This window comes from Neopelma chrysocephalum, unplaced genomic scaffold (assembly GCF_003984885.1).
Source record: "Neopelma chrysocephalum unplaced genomic scaffold, ASM398488v2 Primary Assembly neopelma1_96177, whole genome shotgun sequence".
NCBI lineage: Eukaryota > Metazoa > Chordata > Aves > Passeriformes > Pipridae > Neopelma > Neopelma chrysocephalum.
Window position 1 is genome coordinate 30,437 of NW_020924826.1, and position 22,487 is coordinate 52,923.

The following is a 22,487-nucleotide window of genomic DNA, read 5'->3' on the forward strand; positions in this document are numbered from 1 at the left end:
AAAGAACCAAACAAGCCAATGAGAAATGCTCAACACAATTCAAAGGCTTACACAAGGAAATATTAATGTCCTTTTCCATTTTGGCATATTCAGGTTTTTTTCATTTTTGTTTTTCAATAAAGTACCAATAAGACACAACTAGTTTTGTCTTAAAACATGGTACAGCAATTTCACATAAAAAAATGCCGGTTACCATTTGAAAGCCTGGATAGAATAATTTCTAAAGAGTAACAGTAAATACAACGGGCGACTTTTATGCTATTTTAATGTGTTAGCTGAACTCACTCTTCCACACCACAGAGTGGTACCTTACAGTTCGGTAGTAACTTCTCCTCAAGTAGAGACTACACCTCACAGCAGAATGCACACAAAGCAGTCAGCATAATTGTTGTCAAATTCCTTTTAAGGAATGCAATTTTGGTTCCTGAGACATCATAAAAATAGAATGCCTATTGATATAAATGTGGATTTTAAAGCTCAGCATCTCATAAGCATTGATATGATATTATAGGTGGTAGCTGAAATCAAAATAGAATACTTCATGTAGCACATTTTTTCTTACATATACACAAAACCACATGATGGAAAGATGATGATGTGACATATCATTACTTATTTTATTTTCAGGTTTATGTTTGTGTTTACCTTGCAAAAAAAACATGAAGAAGAATTAAAGTAGCCTTTGGATCATTCTGCATTCTCTAATATGGCTGCCTTTTTCTTCAAGGAAACTTGTGAGCAGGAACAAAGAATGTTTGTTATTCAGAGAGGAATATTTGAATGAAACTGTTAGATTTTAATAAGAATTTTAAAGGCTTTCTTTTAAAGACATTTTAAATCTCTACCTTATGAGATTTACAGTTCAAGGTTAAAACTACAGCTCCCATAACCTAAGCATATTATCTCCTTGTTTTATAACTGCAGTACTACAGTCTAAAGTAGAGCATACAGAAGAACATGGACCAGCAAATTTAAAGGTGAGGGATTTATACATAGAAGAAAGCATTTTTTAAATACTTAAAAAGCTGTTATAAATTCTTCCTTTGGAAAATCTGCAGTATCACATTACAATATCCCTGACCTGACCCCTCTGTGGCTGCTGAAAAACCCTCCAACACAGCAGAATCTCCTCCTCTTCTGTACCTGCAAGATGGAGGCCTTTCATTGCAAATTAAACCTTCGATTACATTTCAGTAGCAGCCTGTCTCTTAATGGTTATAAATTTATGAGCTCCTGTTAATTTTTAAACAGGGAAACAGCGAGAGTAGCACCACATATTGCTTCAAATTCATGTTTTAACATCAATTGCTTCATAAAAGTAGATCAGAAAGGTTATGGAGCCAATACTTGCACAGTCAGCAATCATTAAATGAGTGGCCTTGACTTCTCTGAAGCTTGTAAAGCTTGGAATGCATATGTCCCAAGGCTTTGCTGAGCACTGGAGAGAAAGAAAAAGAAATCAGGGTCTTTTTGTCCAACCTGTGCTGAAATAAAAACTGCCTCCTCAGCGCTCTATGAGCGAGTGGCTTCTTAGTTTGACATGAGCATTGGACCATGCAGCTGGATTGAACTCTGGTGAAGAAAATAAATAACCAGAAGTTTAGTAATGCTGAAGATTAAAGTTGCTGATTTGTTGCTCCAGGAACATTAGTAAGTGGAAGCATGCCACCAAAAATTAATAGTATGTCCTATTTCCCTGTATATTTGAGAGAGGTGGGAATAAGTCATTATCTTGAGGTAGCCTCAATTTTTCTATTTCCTGGAACACCCCTGCCTGAACTCAATGGGACTTCCATCTTGCGAAATTTGCCTTAAGAACTGCATGCCCTTGTTAACAATCTCACAGGGATATGATCTGTGTTAAGCTACCTACCCAAGAACTTCCGAGTGCTGAATTCTGAACCAGTCCTGATGTTATTTTTCTACCAGAGCAAGAGCTCCTGGGATGAATTTCTGTAACTTGATGCAAATAACACATATTCAAGAAAAGAAAAAAAAATAAGGACATCTGTTGGTTCTTGCACAGTTACATTATATTACAACTAAGCTGAGATATTTTTTTATTCTATATAGTTATCTTATTGAATTTTTTTTAGTTAAAATTCACTTCTTTTTTAATACATATATCTGTGGAGCTTCAATGTTCTATCAAAAGAGGTGATCTGCTGAGTTCCTTATGAACAGAAACAATGTAATCTTCAGTTTCAAAATTATCTTCTTTGCTTGTACAGCAATTATTCTATTATATTTTCAGTAGGCTACCTGAAGTACTCTTATTTTCCCATAGAAGAGAGCTGTGAAACAGACATTTGCCCAAACTGCTGCAGATACTCAGTGTCACTGGCCTTTTTTACATACTTGTGAAATTCTGACTAAGGGCAATATGTTTAAAGTTTTTGTAACAACTCTGTAGAACTTCCTAGAGCGTATTGAAACCAAAATATATTTCCATTTTCTTATGAAGTCATGAGCACCACAGCTGCATAGAGACAGACAGCCAATGGATGACAGTCAGGAGACTACCTGCTCCTGAAAGGAAGACATGAATCAACCAGTCAGTGTATTCCATGAGAATATTCTACTTTTTACAGCTGAATTATCACGATGCAAATATTTGGCTATAAATTAAAATTTCAGTGTGAAAGTTTTCAATGTAGGACACTAAGTGTCTAAAGCTTGACTTGTTATTATATAGTGGAATAATATATAGATAACAGATCTAAGTCTCATGACATCTCATAGATGTAGATATATATGAAAGATATATATTTAGCACAAAAGTGCAAACCAAGATGCTCAGGTTCTGGTAGGTAGACTTTTTGGCCTAAGATTTTATCAACAAGAGGGTAATTGAAGTCTTGTATTAAGTGGCTTCACCTTGCACAGCTTTTGAGTGTGTCCTTCATCACATTTCCACAGAGTTTATGATTAATTGACCTCTCAAGCCATTAAACTATTCTGCCTTGCATTATTAGCCTGCTTTTAAATCAACTCACTATTTTTCTTAATATTTTCCAATGGTTTTACAGTTAATGTTCTTGGAAGGACAGTGCTCTTCTTTTCGTGATCAAAATTCATTTCTTAAAGAACATTTCCAGCAGTTTTGTGTTTAGAAAACATATAGGCTGAGGGTTTTAAGACAATTTTCCTTGGCAACCTGGTAGATAAATCTTCATAAATGAACCCTTTGGTTAGGCTAGAGATATGACCCAAAGTTCAGCTGCATGACTGATGCTGAGTGAATTAGTCTTGCTTTCCTCAAAAGCAGTGGAAAGTGTGACTGTCCGACTGCAGCATGAGCAGACACATAAAGACTCTGTTCAGCATCTATCATTCACACTGCTTTCCTTTTTTTTTTCTTTTTTCTTTTTTTTCTTTTTTTCTTTTTTTTTTGTGTGTGTGTGTGTATGAGTGTGGTATCTGCCCATTTAATAGAAGTTCAGAAATTCTGCAGACAAATTGCCAGGAGCTTGTGGGCACTTGAGACATGCACAAATCCCTGTTTTGATTCAGCAGAGAACAAATTGACAGAAAGGCAAGAGCAGTGCAATGTGCATGACTTCTTACTGGATGTTGATTTTTCACATTGTCATTGCTTCTGCATCTCACCATGTGCATTTTCCTGATAAGGTTGTTCCCTGCTTTCAGGAGACCATACTGCTGACCTTGCATTTATTTGGAATAGAAAGACTGGTGCTGGCTGCAGCAGATTAATATGAGCTCTGATCATGTTGGTTTAGATTAAGGTGCTGAGGTTACAGAAATGTAATTTGTACCCCACAAGGTACCATAGTATAAACAGTGACAGCAATTAATCCTTTGCCTTCTGATGGCAATGATAAAATAGATTTTGCTGCTTCTAATAACTTCATTCCTGTTCCAGAAAAAAAAATTTACTCGTTCCATGAAAGAAAAAATTACACTTTCTATCTGTATGAAAATTTTCTATCTTTGAAGTCAATGGCTGTTCTTAAAGCTGTTGCATTGCTTATACTGTCATCTATATCTTTAGAGCATATTAGCAATATTGGAAAAAAACAGGCAATTATTAAACTTTTCTTATGGTGTCCTGAGAGAAATAATGTATTAGGCTGTTCTCAGTGTGAACTTTTATATAAAATTGCTCTGTTTCCTTCCATCTTCCTTTTACAAATAAAATTTGGTACCAAAAATTGCTACTTCTTTGCCACACTAAAGCACATCATCACTAGATGTGTCTCTACCATGTCTCCACTTTCCCAAGATGAAGGCAACAGACCAGGAGCCACAATAAAGCCACATCTTCAAAATTGGGGTATGGGAACACAAAAAACCCTCTGCAACCTCTCGATACTTCAGTTTCCCTTTTTGTGGAAGTGAATAAATAATGCATATATTTGGGTCACCTGGAAAGGCAATGACAATGCCTGTCACAAACCCTCTCAGATCGGTATTAACCTGGATACAGCCCAAGTTTAAGCTGCCTGCAAAGTTAATATGGACAGCACAACTGGGTTGTGTACAGTGCCAGGAATTTAGGGAACTTTAAGGAACTGTAGGTGCACTTCAGAGGAATAATATAGATGAGACTCTGAAAACACTTCTCATGCATTTATGAATGTTTGTGGCAGTAATTTAGTAAATTAAATTTACAGTAGTGTCTTCTAAAACAATAACAACAAGACAAAATGGAAACTGAGTGAATAATGCACAGAATTTAAAGCAGTATTTTATAAGCAATAGACTACCACTTTTATTTCATCCAAGTGTAATTAAGTGTAATTAAGCACAGCAAAGAGAAACAAGACAGCATTCTAAAGAGGAGATATTGACATTTTGAACTATGAGAGGAACAACAGCTTTAAATTTACCTTGATTCTATGTTGTATTTTTATATGTGTTATCATATAAAAGATCTTAACTTGGGCAGAAGTTCCTTTGAATGATCAGATTCTGAGGGTTAAAGGGTTGCACTGCCTAGAAACTGATAAGAAGTGAAAACCCCAGGAACATCTTCATCACTAACCTGGACAAGGTGATGGAATCATAGGTTCCGTTATGTCTACAGACAACACTAAACCTGGAGAGCAGGGCTGGCCCTCAAAGAGGCCAAGACACGCTGGATGAAAGAGCCAGAAGGAGCCACACCACAGCCAACAGAGACAAATGAAAAGTCCTGCCCTGGGCAGGGAGAGACCCTGCAAGGAAACAGGTGTCCAATTTTGGGACTCCAAGTTCAGGAAAGACCTGAACAAAGCAGGATGAGATTCGGGGACACTTCTGTAATTCTCTGATTCTGTTATGTGGTTCTGTAACAAAGACCTTCCTTCTTCAGATATCTTGAGATACTTCACAGTATCTCATGCCCTCTGTGAAGCTTTCTTTGCTCATAAGGAGAAATGTGATAGAAGATACATTATGTTGGAGGACCACTGAGGGCTGTTAGGTAATCTTTGCTTCATTTAGGAAGTGGTGGGAGGGTGGTAGATTCTTGTACACGTGACCTTTATTATTTTCTGACTGACCTGGTTTTGCCCATTATACATTTTCAATGATGAAAAATTATGTCTTTACCTCTTGTAGGTTACAAAGTCATCAGTAACCCCTGTAAATAGATAATACATCTCCAGCTAAACAACCTTGTTATCCATCTACTACACTGCCTATAACTTTAAATAACTTAGGATTAGAGCTAGATATACTTTCTTTATGGCCTTGAATTAATAGGCTGAATTCAGATAGTCCCCATCGCATGAGCAGGCATTGACCTACAGTTGACATCAGTGCCAAAAGTGATAATTCAGCATTGAAATTGCAGAGTTAAAACCTTTGGCTGATGCTGCAAATTCTTCCATCCCAAAAGCATCATATCCCAGTTTAGTATTACAAAGTCATTACACAGACTGATGAATTAAAACCATTTTGAATTCCTTTCTTGGTGTTTTATTGAGTTGAGCTAAGACATGCTTCTATCAGGAATTTAAGCAAAAATTATACATTGGCAACTCAAATATGAAGGTATACATGTATCTGATTATTGTCCTTAACAGAACAAAAAACATGTGCTATAAAAACCAGCCTCCTTTTTAATTATTTTTTCCCCTTTTCATTAACTCTTTTAAGTTTTTAGGAAAGGCTTGATTAACAGCAGGATATAATTTTTCCTTAACCCTCTGTTGCCACTTTTCTTCTTCAGTAATAGATTGCCTTGTCATTAATTATAATGTGAATTTATTATGGTAATTTAAGTTATCCAGTTTTAATTTCCTTCTGTATCTTATGAAGGGTACACACAGAATCAGATTCCACACTGAAAAATATTACATAAAAAAAAATAAAGACTGGATTACACCTCCTTCAACAGACAATTTCACAATATGATATTTTTCCCTGGTTAGATAATCTTCTTAGATACATCACCCAGAATGAGTGTAGGTAAGCAGAAAGGAAATATTGAAGTATGGATGGAACTGTTTTTTTCATAATAGAACACTTGACACAAACTGAAAAAGACTTCAGAAGTTAAAAAAGTGGTGATCCTTTGTGGTGTGACAGAGCTTAAACTCAATGAATACATATCATTGTAATGACTAAACAGAGTCCAGAATGAACACTGTGTGCAACTGCAAATTTTGTCAGGAATTCAATACATTCACTTTGACTGATTAACCTGGAAACAAGAGCTACAAATCTGGACATCATTCTTCTTATCTCCTTGAAGCAAAGGGTATGCACAGCTGAGCATGACAGTTTGCGCAACAGCACTAGAGGTGGACTAGGCTATTTCAGAGATTAACAATATAAAAACCATTCATTCCGGAGTGTACTTCTCCAAAAAGTCATGCACTGGATTTTGTGAAGGACTTTTAGAGACAGTCAGATATCCACTTTATTTCTCATTCCATTGTCACTGTAGCCTTGATAACACTTCATCATTTACCATTTTTTGTTTAGCTGGTCTAAGCGCTCATGTTGAAAATGTTTGAAAAGCCAGTTTCATTCATTACAAAACTTTGTGCACTGTCAAAGTGAAAAATCCTTGAAAATGTCTCAGAAAACTGAATGAGGCTTTCTGAATACTTTTTTTCTGAATACTTTTACTCATATTTCAGAGTCAGTAAGATAAGCTGTACACTAGCAACTAATTTAAATAAAACCCCAAAATAATTTAAATGAGTATGTGTTCCTTTATTCTGCACTGTGGATGACAGGACAATACGGAGGGCTGTCACATGTGTGTTCTGTGCACTTGGAGAGCAATAATTTGAATTCAAATTCTTAATCTTTATGAAAATTTGCTTGCAGATCTTGTAATTTTCAGTGTTTTCCACTGATGGTTTACTAAGAAAAAATACTTCTCACGTGCAGTAACAAATAATTCAAATATCTTAAAATTACTTAAAAGCAGTAATCACTAACTCTATTTCCAGATCCAGATTCTAGCAATGGTTATTCTTTGTTTAGCTAATACCACGAATATTTTATTAGAGCTTCTTAAAAAATTCCTATGGACTTGGAAAAAAATTATTCAAATAGAAGTTTAAAAAGAAGTGATCCTAAAATGATTATATAGATCATTCATAAATCACTTTGCATGCATTTCAGAAAATGACCTATACTGACTCAGTAACAGATTTATGCATTTACATATTCTAAAGTCATTATTTTTCATTTTTATCAAGTGTCTGCAGGTTCTTTTAATTTTTTGTACTCACTTGTAGAACTAGAGTATTAAATTAAATATATCAGAAATATGTGATTATTTACATCCATGAATGACATGCCTGAATCCAGCTGGAAATCTACCTGATGAACAAATACAATTTTCAGAATCAGTCCAGGTTGGATGGGTTCTTATCCTAGTACCCTCACATTGCAGGTTTCTTACCACTGACTCTCAAAATGTCGTTGCACTGGTTCTCCTCTTCACAAGCTGATCCTATAATAAAATATCAAAGTTGCTCATTATGACCTCAACAGGCATTCTACCACTTGGTACTCTTTGGTTTTTACTAATTTTTCCAGGCCAAAACTCACAACATAAATTTAATCTTTATTGTTCCTGACTGTGACTATGAAACTGCTGATACACAAGTATCTTATGTAGTTTCAAGTGCAGAGAGAGAAAAGAAAGCATGGGACGTTCACATCTTCAGGTGCCAGACATCAAAAAAAAGCTAAAGGTGAGAATTTTCTTTTTCTCTGACCTTGAATGAACATATTGGTGTTAACAAGTAATATCACTACTACTTGTGTGTTCTGTTCTTTCCCCATTCTACGTTTCCCCATCCTACACACAATAGAGTGAATTCTTCTGTTGAGTACTATAAAAGGTAGGAAGGTGTCAGAGAGTTAACTGCTAACAACAGACTTTTAAAATTATAAAGAGACAGATGAGGTCTTTTCAGTATCCAATGTGTAGGGCAGTAGCCTACTAAGAAAAATTAAAGGAAAAAGGCTCACCTCTATATAGAGTTACACAGGCACGCTAGCCCATCAAATACAAAGAACATTAGCTGGGGAATTTTGCAATCAAGCTTCTGAAGTTTTCTAAATGCCTAATGAGTTTTCCATGCAAGCCCTAAATTATGGACCCTGTTAGTTTTCCTGTCTGACCACCTTCTTTCTCTTCAAGCTCCTGTTATCCCAAACCCCATCCTTCTGGAGCCTAGAGAATTCCAGTAGCAGAAAATATAACCTCTAGCATAATTTTTTGAGAGTTGTTTTTTTTTTACTTCTTTTTCAGAAGTAGGTCAATCTTTTTATGTAAGTTTCTCCAGGGTGACTCAGTTGCAGAGTGAAGAGAATGAGAACAACAACATTAAACATGCACAGGAACTCTCAGATTCCCTTTACTCAGGATGACTGCAACTCTCAGGACATGGAAGCAGTTTGTGGATGTTATTAAAACCTGCTGCATGTCCATAAGGCTACATTATTGTCTGCAGCATCTTTCTAATCATACTAGTCCTTAATTCACAGAGTAAAATAATATAATATGTATTTTAAAAATGTTATCTCCTCCTATATATTTTCCCAAGAAAATTACTTTTAGTAATATTTAGCAATTAAATTTGGAGGGAAAAGTAAGGACACTTTTCATTTATATCAAAAAAGATTTTATTTATCAACAACAAATGATTGTGAGAACATTTAAAATTATATATTTTTTAAATCTGTTACTGTCTGCAGCACCTTTCTGATCATGTTAGTCCTTAATTTGTAGAGTACGATAAAATAATATATATTATCCTTTATTACCAAAATATCTTGAAATGGAAAATTCTCACATCATCTACCATTCACACAATTTGTGTTTTGACTCTGGGAGAAAAAAAGAGAAGGATCACATGGGTCTGAAAAAAAAAAAGTCCAAAATAAAACTTTAAAATATTTTAGAAACCACACAGTAGCAGCATTGGATTACTGTCTATCCATGTTCTTACAGTTCTGGATCAAGCTTTTGAGAATATAATTATATGTTGGTGATAAAACACAGGCTCTGCTTCAGGAGCTTGGAGTAGGTTTTGAGCACATATAAATTTAAACAAGCAGCTTTTGAGAGCATGACTTATGCAGCAGACCATCTGTCTGTCCTGTCCTGCTTTCCTACACCTCCAGTTGTCCCCTCAACCGTTCAGTTTAGATTTCACAGCACCACCAGACCAGGGGAGGTGAGCTGGGAATGAATCTCTCTGTTATATACATACAATTTCATTATCATTCACTATTTTTAAGTTCAGAATCTACAGACCAGGTCTCATTCTAGGTCAATCTGTATGCAATTGCTATGGACTGCATATTTTTCTTCCCTTCTCAAAATGCAAAGTTGAGACAAAATTTTCTGAGATTAAAAAAATGCACCATCCTTTCCAGAGAGATTAACAATCCATACAACCTGTGGTCATGAGATGATGAAGAAAATAAAATAGATATATAGGACATCATTTTGTCATTAACATATTTATCTTATTTTACTACTGATAGTTCCTAATTTCTGGAGCATTTTTTCCTCATGTGTTTAAAATTGATGTTATAAATTTTCATAAATCAATGCCTTTTATGAAAAAACCATGAAAAACATTTCAATATCTCCCTAAGAGTACTTAAACACTTTCAATTATTAAAAAAAAAATCATTTGGGAAACATTTTCACCCGTACAACAACTCTGGAGTGTTTGAAAACCTTATTCTGTACAATGGTGGATTTTTTTCAACTGCTTTATGCGAACATGAAGATAAGTGCTATCTGTGAAAGAGATCTCTTTATCAGGCTTCAACAGGTGTAGGGAAATGTTAACAGAAGTTATTGTTGTGAGGAACAGGAAATATAACCTGGGAGAAATGGACACTTCAAAAGCACTGAGTGCTGGGACATACAAGGAAGTTCTATTTCAGCTTATAAAAATTTCCAAAGGTTACACTTCACTCACTCCTGTGGCTTTGGCCCAAAACAAAACCTCATAGAACTGAAGTAGGAGTGTCAGAAACATTCACTTCCAAGTTTTAAACCTTTTTCTTCCTCTTCTCTCACTTAAGAAGAAAGCAAGAGGGTGGAGAAAGTTTCTGACCATTTTGAAATTGAAGAATATATGGAGTGATGTGTGCACTTAGATATTATGCATACAGATTTTTTTTCCATAAGTTGAGATATATGGCAAAATTTAAGCATCTCTCAAAATGAAACAAAATAGAAACTTAGCACAAGGAAATTGATAATGCCCCTGTAAATTAAAAATAATGCTCTGAAACAACATTTCTGGAAGTGACATTTTTTTTCTTAGGGTGAAACAAGGGAATGTGCAAAAGACTATAATTTTAAGGAAACCTGATTTTGATTGACAAAAGAATTAATTTTTGAAACTTTTCTGTGGTAAATGGAGTGATTTGATATTTATTAATATATAAAATGAGAAGTCCAGAAGTGAAAGATATTTGAGTACAGGAGCACATAGAAAAAATGGTAAAACTGAAGAAAAAATCATTAGAGGAAAAGCATAATTATTTACATTCCTACTTAGTCAGTCAAAGATGCCCTGAATAAATTTATTTTCCTTTGACATCAGGTCTCAGATAGTTTTTGGTCAGAGTTAGAGTGGCTTCAGACTAGTGCCCTAGAGATGAACTGCCTGCTACCTGTTCCCTGAGTGGGTCAGCTCTTCTGGAATGAAAGTTTTGATCATGGTTACACATCAAATATTTGACCATATAGATTTATGCATAAAGCAAGGAAATAATTATTTTTCTCAAAGCATAAAACATTTTAGTGTATAACAGATAACGTCCTTCTGCTTGCATTAACCTTGGGAATTCATACATTTAGATAATATAATTTAACAGAGACCAAGGGTCTTTGCTGTAAAAGACAACAATTAAGATGATGAAAATGTTGTAGAATGGGAACATTAAAAAATAAAACAACAAAAAAAAAGGAAGACATAAAAAAGGAGCACAGCATAAAGATATCCAACTGTAATTTTTAACATTGTTAAAAAAAAAGGTCAAAATTAGGATGAAAGGATGAAGAATATTTAGGTGAAATATGCTCTTGATAATTGTGATGAGCATTAAAGAAGAAAACTGACAGTGTGCTGGTATGGAATATTGACTATTGACAAGTGCAAGAAAATACATGCTTTGAGAATATATGCATGGATTCTAGTGTAATGTTACCACAGAAGGAAGCAGTTCCATTGGCATAATTACAAAATCACAAGTTCTCACAAGGTCCTACAAAGGAAGATTGAAGATTTCACTTACAAAGATATTTAAATTGGTGTCTGAGGAAAAGCCTATACAGTCTCAAAATGCTTAAACGGACAGTCTGTGGTTTAGTAGCTCTGAACATATATCCACTCCAAATGATTTATTAAAGTCACATTTTATATCAATCAGTTGTTAATAAGTAAATTTCTAATATTTAGACATTGGTACAATATGTGTTGGCTATTGGGGTAGGTGATAAAATTAAGTGGAAGACAATTTTTACACTTAAATAGAGCAGCAAGTCACTAGAAAGAAAGGGAAATATTATTGCTTATTTTTATTTTATTTTATATTATTGATTATTTTTTTCGCTGCTCAATACAGCATTGAAGATTACACCTGTGTTAGTAGAGGTATGTCTACATATCCTTGAAACAAAACAATATTCACTCTGATGGTGAAAAATGCCTACTGAACAAGCAATTTAGAAACTTTTGGATACTAGATGGTCTCCATGATTCCTCTTCCAATTCTACCAACATGAATTTCTGATGAGTCTCTGGGATCAAAGGTCCAGAGACATGAGCATCTGTAGGATCACAGATCTGAGAATTGGGATTGTTTAGCCTGGAGAAGAGAAGGCTCTGGAGTGCCCTAATTGTGGCCTTACACTGCCTGAAGGAGCTGACAAGAAAGGAGGAGAGAGACAATTTACAAGCACCTGAAGTGACAGGACAAAGGGGAACGGTTTCACATTGACAGAGAGTAGGTTTAGATGGGATATCAGGAGGGAATTCTTGTCCGCGAGGCTGGTGATGCTCTGGCACAGGTTGTCCAGAGAAGCTGTGGCTGCACCATCCCTGGAAGTGTCCAAGGCCAGGTTGGATGGGGCTTGGAGCAACCTGGGATAGTAGGAGTTATCCCTGCCTGTGGCAGTAGAACTGGATGAGCTTTAAGGTCCCTTCAAACACCAATCATTCTGTGATTCTATGATTCTGTGTAAGAGGGTGTTCACAAAAGTATTCTTTGCTGAAGACGCTGTAAGATAAAGCCCCACTATAAATGTGTTCCCTGAAAGATTCTACCATGTAGGATTTTTGTCTGAGTGGTACGCACAAAGACTGGAAACCTGACTGCAGCTTTGTCAGGAGAGAATTGAGTCAGCTAGTTAATGAAAGGACCTTTCTGATTTAGCTTTCATATATATCAGCAAGGTGTTGGGGATTGTTTGCTTATTTATTTATTTGTGTCATTTAAAAGCATCTGTGACTATGTCCTATGTTTCAGATGTTGAGAATTTATTATCCTGTTTGCATTTTCCCTCAGACAAAGCTCAATATGATTGAAGATAGTTGCAAAGCAGCAGCAAAACTACAAATGATACAGGGATGCTTATCAAGTTCAGTAAGCAGGGTTGCTTATCAGTATCTTATCAGCATATCCTCTCTTTAACTGCACAGACCGGGTGTAGAGGTAAAATGAGGAATATCACGTGAGAGAGAAAGACCTACCTGTCACCAGTTGTGATCATTAAGGAATTTCTGCAATGCAGAAAGACATTGACTTGCGTGGCAAAGCCCAGAGGGCAGCAGGGAGAATGGTCTACCCAGAGCAGACCTAAAGATTGAAAGGTCCTGCCAGAGAGTTGAAATGTGACTGAGGGAAAAATCTGAGCTTGGAGGTAATTGCTCCCTGCTCCCGTGTAAGGTTGGCTTTGTAATCAGGAGATTAACAGGCTCTCAAATCCAGGCTGCTGTTAGGCTGCAGTACTAAAACAGCGGTGCTGAACCCATGAACTTTTATTGGAAAAACTAAATCTGGAAGATGGATTTTCCCCAACTTCCAAGATCATTTGTGAGGGCAGCATGTCTATTAGTGAGACAACAGCTTGAACCCTAACCTCTTGATAACAGTTGCATAATTTTGAAAAAACATCATAAAAAATTCTCTGAGTTTCAAGGCATGATGCACCTGAATCAGTCTGGGGTCTCAATAACCATGAGACCTAAACTGACCAGGCAAAAGGGTTTTTTTCCCCCCATCACCTCTGCTAAAATTCTTTTCCTTTTGGATTTGATAGAAATTGAGAGCAATAATTAGCTGAAATAGGATTTTTTTGAGCTTTGCTGCAAATTTTGTGCATATAAAATGTGCTTAAGGCTGTTGGCAAATGTATAATAAAGACATTCAAGCTTAGATTCGTATAAAACTCCATTGTAAATCCACAAAGTCACCTGAGTGATACTTTCAATATGCTGAGTACTGATATAGCTGAGGCTGAGCTGAAGTCTGGAATCTCTGCATCTCAGCTCTCTGATCATTAATGCAGAGAACAGGAATGCAACTCTATCTTGCAGTGAGGTAGTATAGGATAAGTACAATAACGAAGAAAAAAAAGAATAATAGAAGCCACTATGGTGAGATATGATGGAGTGTAGCTTGACCACGTCATCGCTTTGCTTCCCTCTTGGGAAGAGGGCAAATCAGAGGAACAAATCCAGACCAGATCAGCAATGCACAACAGTTTCTCCACATACCACAGGAGAGCTCTACTAGGCGTATGCTACCAATTTATTGGTCTTTTTTTATCCTAAATGAATGATGTGGAGGATAAAAGAAATAAATTCACCTGAGAATCTGGCCCTGGAGTATTGCGGGGTTATATTGTGTGATGGGGATTTTCATAACTGCATTGACTTTGCAAAAGAGAAGATACATGGTGAAAAAAGGGAGTACAATTCCCCAGACCCCGCTGTGTCTCTTAGGTCTGGTGTGATATTCTTCATTTTTTCTTTTCAATGTTTTTCATGTTTGTAGAAACTGTAAGTGTATATTAGGGTCTCTGTTATGCAGCCTAAGTGCAAGAAAAGGCTCCAGTCTGTACACGTCTGGGGAAAAAAAAAGATATTACAGATTTTTTGCTTGATAATTCAATTTTTACTCCAGGTGTTTCAGTTAGAGAGATCATTCACTCTTGCGTTGGCAAAATGTCACATGAAGCAAGTCAGGAAGGATTTTTCATTACACTTTGGCAAGCAAAGCATGTTTTATGACTTTTATTTTCTCTCCTGTACCATTGTACTCGTAGGGGTGAGAAAAAACTCTTCACATAAGGAGCAATGAATGAAAAATAAAAAGCAAAGTGACAATAACTTCTGCACATGAATAGGAGGAGCAGAAGAGCATGAGAACAAAGACTGCTGCCTCAGCGATTTAGCCCAGCCATCAACTCATTAGTGATTTTAATTACCCATAGCCGCTGAGTAGTTAATACACTCAATTCCTTAATTACTTTCCTACAAGCTCATGAAATGCTTTAATATTTGAAAGAAGGGGGGGGAGACAGGTTTTTAGAAACAGTAAAATTCGATTGGTAGGAGAAGTTAAGATGTAGTACAGGTTAGGTTTGATTAAGACATTTTAAAAGTATGGTGTGCAGGAATAAAATAGTAAGTTTTCTGGAAAAGGTGGTGGAAGAGGATCTGGAGGGAAATCTATACTTCACTTGTGTGAGAAACAAGATGGCCCCATCACCAGCCCAACAGCACAAGCTCGATGATTCTTTCCAGCGTCACTTACACAGGCTAGAAGTTAAATTTCCTCACAGCCCAAAATGGAGGATGACAATAAACTGCTTGTTTTGTGTTCTAATCCTCTGATAATACAGTGATAATATATATTTTTTTTTCTGTGGGGGATTTGACAGTGCAGTCAAATCACAGTATTTAGGGAATCACAGATTATCTGAAGATTATTCTGTGACTTGGAAGATAATACAGGGCATGCTTGGTATTAGTGGCTAAGAATTATTTGTCCCTAAGAAATGGTATATGAAGAGAATGAAACACCTAATGAAAGTAACATGAAAAGTAAAAGCAGATTGGAGAAGTTAGCTGTCCTTCCAAAAATATCTGTCCAAATGAATTAAGAAAACTGGGTTCAATTAATGAAATTACAATTTTCAAAAAATAGATTAAATACTGTGCAGTGTATTTCTGTGAAGGTATTTTAAAATCAGCTTGAACAATACATCTGTTTTGTCTTAACAAAATGCCCTGTGTCCCTTAGAACATTGTGACACCACCAGTTACTTAAATATGAAGATCTGTAGAAAACAAGAATATTTATTGCTGAATCAGTGCCAGGGGAGGTTTAGGTTGGATATTAGGAAGACATTCTTTACAGAGACTGTAATCAGGCATTGCAATGGGCTGCCCAGGGAAGTGGTGGATTCTCCATCCCTGGAGGTTTTTAAGATGAGACTGGATGTGACACTTAGTACCATGGTCTAGTAACCACGGTGGTAGTGGATCAAAGGTTGAACTTGATGATCTCAGAGGTCTTTTCCAACCCAGATGATTCTATGATTCTATGATTCTATTTCATTTTCTTTCGGAGTATCACCCCCTTTCCCCACAGAGTGTGTATGTTTACATTTCGTATTCATACCAGCAACATCTTTACAATCCTCAGGAACTGGTGTTTCATGTTATTCTGGTCCTCAGAGTTTCTTCTGTATCACCCAACAGTTTATGTTTGCAGTAGGAAAATGTCATTTACCACAAAAAGCAGGGAACCCTCTACAGCCACCACAAGATACAAGCAGATAAACATTATTTTTTCCTCCCCACAAAAAAGCCCTTCCTCTAAACAGTACTATGCTCCTATCTGGAAATAATCTTACAGGCTTTGCAGTATGACTGGATAGTTTGCACCAAAAGTGTAATCAAAATTTTCATACACATCACACACACACACACACACACACACACACACACACACACAGAGGCACGCACTCACACACACAGAGGCACGCACTCTCTATGAAAACCAGAATCCATCTGTCTGGATGAGAGGAAAGGTTCTTCTGGGAGCTCCAGCTTGTTGCTTAATACAGGACTCCTTCTGTTGGCAGAGAAATTGAGGACAGTTACAAGTCAGGCTGGGAAAAAGTTACATGATAAAATGGGTGTAAAAAAAATTTTTGATGCAAATTATAACAATTTGATGGACTCTTATTAAGCACAACTACGTACCTAGGTTAAAAACCTACAGGAAATACTGCACTGAAATGAACTTAATTTTGTAATAAAAGAAAAAAAGCTTGGACCTCACTGCTAAAACACTCGTTTAAAATAAACTAGCAAATCTCTGTTAGGTCCTCAGCAAATCTCGTTCTTAGATCTGAGAGTGGCAAAGCTATCATTAAATTTGATGTGAAAATAAAAGGGTCTATTATGGTGGGTAGTATCTGTTTTTTAGTGGTAATATTTTGTTCATCTAGGCATCTTTTAAACTGAAACAAAAATAATTTTCCAATAATAAACAAAAATTCACTTTGCTCATTTTGTATGTTGTCATCACTCAGAGAATTTATTTTGTGGGGCCACTAAATTTCCCAGGGTAATCCCAAAGTAACTGCTCCTACTTATATTAAGGTACCAGAGTTTACCAATAAGTTTGGTTTTAAATGATACTTAAGGGTCAGCATCTTGATAACTGATGCGTGTAGCACAGTGAGTTAAGGAGGACCATGGAGGAATGAATCTAAAACATAGTTTGTTTTTGAAATCTGAAATTGTTTTTGTCAAACTTACACTAAAAACTGCGATCCTTACTTTTTTAAACATATTTCCACTGTGAATGAAATCTCTCTTACCATTCCAAGCAGCTTGAAAAGGTGAAAAACCATCTCCATGTTTCAATGTATGAATTTTTAAGAGAAAAATTTTAAGAAGAACAGACAATGGTGAAATAGAATTGAGAAATGTGAAAACAGAACCTGCAGCTGCTCTGTGCTACAAGTTGGAGACATTGATCAAGGTGTTCTGGGGCTCACCTCTCCTCACCAGCACTAACAACTGAATGAGTTTTAATAACTCTAGAATCCTTTTAATGTCTTGCAAAGAATATTAACTTCTCTGTCTACATTATTGTGGTGGTTTGAAACTCCCAAGAATCCAATTTCTAAGTTCAAGCCCCCCTCCCACAATTTGCCCCTGTGAGAGGGTTTAGTGATGGCATGGACTTGATATCTTTCTCACCTCATGTGGAGAGTTTTCAGATAAAACACAACTATTTGGTATTGGGGGAAGGGACAAATATTTACAAAGGTTTATTCACATACATATATATATTTACGTTAAATCAAATTTCTCTTTCTCTTCAATAAAAGTCCAAGAAGAAAAGAGAAAAGTCTTTCTGTCACTTCTCAGGCCACAGTTCCTTCGTTTCAGTTTTTTTTGGCACTGGTTAGTGTCTTTCATTTTTTCCAAGGCAGCAGATTTAAGTATGGCAGTCAGGATTTTTGTTCTTACTTTGTGGAAATTCCAACTCCGAGCCCGAGCCTTCAGAGGATTTTCCTTGGACACCTTCACTTCTCTTGGGTTAGAACATTTCAGGCAGCTTTCAGTTCAGTCTCACCAAAACTCCTCTGCTTTGTCTCAGCTTACCAGCACAGTAGCAGCAGCAGCAGCGGAGGCAAGGCCACCTCCTCTGCATTCTGTCCAGGTTCAGCTCTCAGGACGACTCCTAGTTTTTCAGCTCCTTTCTCTCTCTCTCTCTCTCCCTCTCTAGCTGCTGCTGCATTTCGGGACTCCCTAAGGGTTTGGAAGTCCACCCTTCCTCTTCAGGAGGTCTCTGAGTTTTGGGAAAGTGATACAATCTTACCCCAAAACAGCTCTGCTGAGTTTTTCTCTGTTTTGTTGCTGGTTCTCCCTCCTGCAGGAACATCTCTGTGTCTCTCAGCCAGCTTCAAGTTACCTCATTGCTCCTGGCTATCTTTTTGGCTTTTCGCCACCGTTGTCTTTGTTCAGGGCTGCTCCGTTGCCAATTTCAATGTCTTCTGCTGCTGCTGACAGTAAGGAAACTCTTCCAGCTCTTGATTACAGGACCCGGTCCAGCTTTGACACTACACCAGGTCTCCCATAGCATCAGCTGGGGGCTGGGGGCCCTTGGCCCCCAGAGGGGCTCACTGGCCACCTGCTTCCTCCTGGCTCAAATCATGGCTATCTACCTTCTAAACTATCTCCACCACCTTCTCTTCTGTTTCTGTGGGTATGTAATTTCCATAGGGCACATGTGAACTTTTGATTGGTCCAGTATTATCAGTGGGGCAAAGCACTACTACCCCAGAGAAAAGGTTTTTCAAACCACCACAATCATGAAGACAAGCACCATGTCAGAGGTCTAAGAAAAACTCATTTTCACATTTTTCAAAATCTCAAACCTACAAATAGAGTCTTGATTTCCTGTAAGATTTTTCCATATTTTGAGGAACTATGTAAATAACAATTAACTCACAGGTTTACTCTGGCATGTGAAAAAAGAATGCAATAATAGAACTCACAGTTACTGGCAAAGAGACATAAAAATGTCACAAAAAAAGAGAACAACTATGGTAACTCAAAGAATGAGTTGTCTCATACATTTGCTGAGTGGGAATGGAGAGTACTAATGCAAACAAATGATTTCTTATAGCTCACAGACTGTCTGATATGTTAATGACCTGATAAATTAAATACTAAGTCAAATTATCATAAAATAAAATAGTATTAAACTGTCAAGACTTCTTCATGGACTGGCAAGGCAATTCTGCCATATTTATGTGAGTTAAGAAAAACAATAACTCAAACATCAAAATGATTTTTTGATAAACAGCATCAGCCAGTCTACATTAAATTGACATCCTTCAGATGTCTTCTAGAAATTAAAAATAGATTATCAATTAGAGAAATTGTAAATTAGGCTAGAGACTTCAAGCATATATCATGCAGAAGTGTAATTATCTCTTTGTAATTGTTTTTCTGATCCCAAAGAAAATCTTCATTGATTTGAAGAATATGGGGTGAATTGTACTTAGAACAGTAAATACTGGCTGTGGAAAATACAAATATACAAAATAGTCTGCACTGACATTTCAGAGAAATATCTGCACTGGATTTTAATATTGGTTTTTAAATTCAGACCCAATGTCATTGAACCAAGTGTTGCACTTTTTATTCATGAATATTTTGGCAGTAAATTCAACTGCCAACTGTATCACACATCTGTGTGCAATAATATAATTTGGAATGAAGATTCAGACCTTCTGACCTGCAATGCAAGGGAATTTCTAGAATCCTAAATCAATGGGCAGGATGCAACACTACAGTAGTGCAACAAACATGAAGATTGCCTTTCTTAATTCCAAATAAGTTAACAGGAGAGTTTCTGTCACTCTTTTATTTCAAAGAAATCAAAATATTTTCATCTAACTAGTTGTTCCATAAATTCAGTAAATAATGCAAAACAATGAAACTAATCAACCAGCAATCAAAAAACAAACAAACAAACAAACAAAACAAAACAAAACAAAAATCAAATAACTTAAGAAGAATCTTCAAGACCACAGTGACACAACTCTCCTCACCATGTCCTCTTGCCAACCTCTGTCTCCAGAATATGCTTCACTCATATTCTCTGTTCTGTCTCCAGATCATCATGATCCTTTCATGTAAAAATCAGATGTTTCCAGAGATCCTGACTGGTCTTACTTTAATACCTTGGGCATCCAGCCCAAATGTGCCTGGGGGAAGAAACTTGCATCAAGAGTTGTCCCAGGGTGTACTGGTGGCAACTTTTCTCTGGCCTGGACCATAGACAAAACCACAAGCTCCAGTTCTCCTACTTGAGATTTTGTTTCGCTTCTTTCATCTTCTTTTTGGGGTTTAGCAATGAGTTTCTCTTTCTACACTTGCAGTTTTCCACTCGAGGTTCCCTGTGTTTGGGAGGAAACACAGAAAATAAAAATTATGCAAATTCCCTCTTAAACAAGCCTGTAATGAAATAGAAAAAAAAAAAAGGAAGGCAAAAAGTATATATATAATAGTGTTAGGAGTCTTTCTGCCGTGCCTTTTGCAACTGGACGTGCCTGTTTTGTATTGGCCTTTTTAGCCACTACCGCGCTTGTAATAAACATGTGTAGAGCCCTCCCCAAATCTTCGTTCACAAAGCCAAGCCATGATGATATAGACAAAGGTGTTCTTCTTACCTAGGCTTTACATGTTTATTTCATTATGAAACAGTCTTGTGTGTGTGTCACAAAAATAATTGAGGAACTGTAGTACAGATCCTGCCTGAAGATAAGTCTGAATGTCCTAGCCCATCTGAACGAATAACAGGTTAGAGTGTGGTGACCCATTTTCTTGGACCAGAAGATAAAGAAGGTCATGAAAAAGGGGAGGTAAATTGCAATCACTGTGTTCCTTGAATGCATTATAAATAAATATGTTTAAGAGTAGGGACAGCACTGCTCATCTTTACTCTGTGAAAACATACTCTGACATTTTTCTGTTATCACAACTGAGATACCTGCTGGCAGAGCATAGGGAGGGGGTACACCAGCATGAGAGGGCTGCAGCAGAAGAGAATCCTGAATTTTACTGCAACCAGCAATAGCCCAAGAATATACATTTTAACCTAATGTGTCTAACACAGAGCTTCAAGAAATACTTAAAGTCAGAAAGTGAAAAGAATTTTACTGAATTAATTTAGATGTCAGAGTCTCTGATTCTGTTTAAATAATTAGCTGAGCAGCAAACAGTGATTGCAGCATACCTATAAACTATAGTTGAATTACATTATGAGTATAACATTGCAATTAAATAAGTACTATACAAAGCCATTAACTATTGAAATCATGATACTCTTTTTTTTCTTTTTTTTTAGAAAACTACTCTCAGGGATTCTAGCACTGAACTACAGGCTCCTTAAGCCATAATAAAAAATTGTATCAGAAAAACCTAGAACAAATTGTAACACTAAAACCTTAATTACATGATGTACAAAGAGATAATATCTATGAGATAACCTTTCTTCACCTAATTTATGTAGGATTTTTTGCTCCATTTGTGTTTGAAAATGTAGAAGTACAAATTATACTTATTTTAATCAAGCTTTAGTAATTTTAACTTGCTCAGATTCCTCTTTTTCTGTCACCATGAAGATATTTGCTTCCAGCCTTACAGTTCAGTCATGAAAAAACTACTGCGGAAAAGGACATGAGGAAAAAAGAGAAGATTATATAAAGAATTCTATGTAAATAATATGCGGTAAACAGTTGCAAAGCTTATGAGTGTCTGTGGGCATTTGTATGTTTCAGAAACACAGAAACTGGAGAAGCCATAAGTGAAATAATTTCCTCCTCTATTTCAGCAATTGACTGGAGATTGGAGGAAAACATCCTCTAATCTTTCATTCCAAAGGCTACCAGCAAGGACTTGCCTTAATTAGTCACCGCTGGATGAAGGACTCAAATTGCCCCCAGAGGAAAAGCAGCAGATTCTGACCCCAAACCACATCCACATTACAAAAGCAGTTTGAGGTCAAGAGCATGGAATAGATCCTCCCACAATCTGCCCATTCATTTGGTGTTAATAACTACAACAGCTTAAGAACCTAAGCCAGACTTTTTCAAGAAATGACCTTTTGTAAACTAAAAACCAACTAACACTTTATCTGCACAGTTACTATCAAAAATATAATATTTCAATCAATTTTCTAAAAATGTATGGGAAAAAGGTACCTCTGGTGTGCTTTTCTGAACATTAATCTGTAACATCTTCAGGCTTTAATAGTACACACAGGGCAATAATAATTATTTCTGTACGCATAACTTGATTTCTAACTTGGCTTTTGGTTAATTCTAATTCCACTAAAATATAGTTTAGACGAATGCCACTTTAAGGTGACTATTATTCTTTAGCTGAAAGCCAAAGATGAAGATTGCTTAACAGATGCTGCTAATTACCAGGTTTTAAAGA

At 36.4% G+C, this 22,487-nt stretch overlaps 1 long non-coding RNA gene across 1 annotated transcript; it reads right to left on the reverse strand.

Annotated features, from left to right (window-relative positions):
• Window positions 1-7,661: 7,661 nt before the first annotated feature.
• Window positions 7,662-20,746, reverse strand: LOC113981147. The gene is made up of 4 exons (XR_003538329.1): window positions 20,700-20,746; window positions 20,354-20,443; window positions 20,096-20,251; window positions 7,662-7,918 (listed from the first exon to the last, which is right to left on the reverse strand). It is a non-coding gene; the product is annotated as an uncharacterized LOC113981147 (long non-coding RNA).
• Window positions 20,747-22,487: the final 1,741 nt, after the last annotated feature.